General features: G+C 43.5%; 1 protein-coding gene across 2 annotated transcripts in view; it reads left to right on the forward strand.

Moving 5' to 3' along the window:
* Window positions 1–1,122: 1,122 nt before the first annotated feature.
* The window catches only part of PQLC1 (PQ loop repeat containing 1), a 94,562-nt gene continuing 93,560 nt past the window's right edge, over window positions 1,123–2,124 (forward strand). For both annotated transcript variants that reach the window (XM_018556306.1, XM_018556307.1), the window contains exon 1: window positions 1,123–1,154. The gene's annotated coding sequence lies outside the window, so the exon portion shown is untranslated. The remainder of the gene's footprint in view (window positions 1,155–2,124) is intronic.

The following is a 2,124-nucleotide window of genomic DNA, read 5'->3' on the forward strand; positions in this document are numbered from 1 at the left end:
GCTATCACATAGGGAGATTGCTATCCCCCTATGTGATAGCAATAACAATAAGTGTAAAAAAAAACATTAAAAAAAAGTCACATATAAAAAAGTTTAAAAAAAACTTCCCAAACTTTGAAGTCCCCCACCCCCCCATTTACGCACATATAAATGTAAATATGCGTTCGATGTGCCAGCGTGCGAAAATTATAATTGTGCTACACGTTACATATCGTCGTGAACGTGATGGTGAGAGCAATAATTTTAGGGCCATCAATCACTGATAACACTAAACTGATGAGCAGTAAAAGCTTTTTAAAGTGTCGCCTATGGCCAATTTTGGATATTGTAGTTTTTTTTAGGTTTCGCGCATACGCGCAATTTTAAGGCTTGACATGTTTCGTGTCTATTTACCCTACGTGACCCCGTCTTTTATATTTTACCAACAAACTAGGTAATAATAAATGTTATATCATTTAATATAGGGGAAAGGTTTTTTTTTTTTGGTCATTTTTCCCTAATATAGTAAAAAATTATAATCATAATTAAAAAGTGGTGATTAAATACCACCAAAAGAAAGCCCTATCTGTCCCTAAAAAATGGCATAAAATTAATTTCAGTACAGCATTGCATGACGGAATAAATGTCAAAGTACTGCAGCGCTGAATACTGAAAAATTGCCTGGACAGGAAGGGGGTTTAACACCACAGACTTCAAGTGGTTAATAAATGCACATTTTTTTTCTTTTATGAAGAAGTGTGCATCTGCTTAGAAAGGTGCAGATTCCCTTTAAGCGAGAGAGCGAACAGTTGCCATTAACAATAAGAATGTTCTTTCTTCGCTCGCCCTCCCGAGTAAAGATTTCTCCGATGACCATGGTGTATAGGTTCCCCTCCACAGGCAGATTAGACAAGAAATCGCAGCTACTACAAATGACTGGTCGGCACTTCCAGCCACGTGTGATAAACGCAATCCCTGTAAATTACACTTGAACACTCTACTTCCTGTAAGGGCGCTTAGTGTGACGTCAGCCCTTGGCCACGCCTCTATACCCGAGGCTCCAATCAGACGTGCGGTAGAAGGGGATGAGGATGTGGAAGGGATCGTAGTGCTTGGTATTACGAGTCCGGGTATGTGTGGTGGCCGGGAGATCGCAATGTGAGAGCTGACACAAGGTAAGCCGAGGAAGACATAGGGGGTATTGTCCTAGATATTGTGATGTGGAGGTGTCCACCTAGAGGAGGAGGGGTCCCCGGCTGACTGCCACCTATCCTCTGACATACGCACGGCTGCCGGGCTCTCATTAGTAGTGTCTTTGACCTAAAAAATGGCATAAAATTAATTTCAGTACAGCATTGCATGACGGAATAAATGTCAAAGTACTGCAGCGCTGAATACTGAAAAATTGCCTGGACAGGAAGGGGGTTTAACACCACAGACTTCAAGTGGTTAATAAATGCACATTTTTTTTCTTTTATGAAGAAGTGTGCATCTGCTTAGAAAGGTGCAGATTCCCTTTAAGCGAGAGAGCGAACAGTTGCCATTAACAATAAGAATGTTCTTTCTTCGCTCGCCCTCCCGAGTAAAGATTTCTCCGATGACCATGGTGTATAGGTTCCCCTCCACAGGCAGATTAGACAAGAAATCGCAGCTACTACAAATGACTGGTCGGCACTTCCAGCCACGTGTGATAAACGCAATCCCTGTAAATTACACTTGAACACTCTACTTCCTGTAAGGGCGCTTAGTGTGACGTCAGCCCTTGGCCACGCCTCTATACCCGAGGCTCCAATCAGACGTGCGGTAGAAGGGGATGAGGATGTGGAAGGGATCGTAGTGCTTGGTATTACGAGTCCGGGTATGTGTGGTGGCCGGGAGATCGCAATGTGAGAGCTGACACAAGGTAAGCCGAGGAAGACATAGGGGGTATTGTCCTAGATATTGTGATGTGGAGGTGTCCACCTAGAGGAGGAGGGGTCCCCGGCTGACTGCCACCTATCCTCTGACATACGCACGGCTGCCGGGCTCTCATTAGTAGTGTCTTTGTGATGGGCATACAATGTGAGATGGTGCTAGTGATCAGATCTTGTATTTGTGTATGTGTGTGTGTGTGTGTGTGTGTGTGTGTGTATATATATATATATA

Source organism: Nanorana parkeri, unplaced genomic scaffold (assembly GCF_000935625.1).
Source record: "Nanorana parkeri isolate BGI_ZX_2015 unplaced genomic scaffold, ASM93562v1 scaffold233, whole genome shotgun sequence".
NCBI classification, from domain to species: domain Eukaryota; kingdom Metazoa; phylum Chordata; class Amphibia; order Anura; family Dicroglossidae; genus Nanorana; species Nanorana parkeri.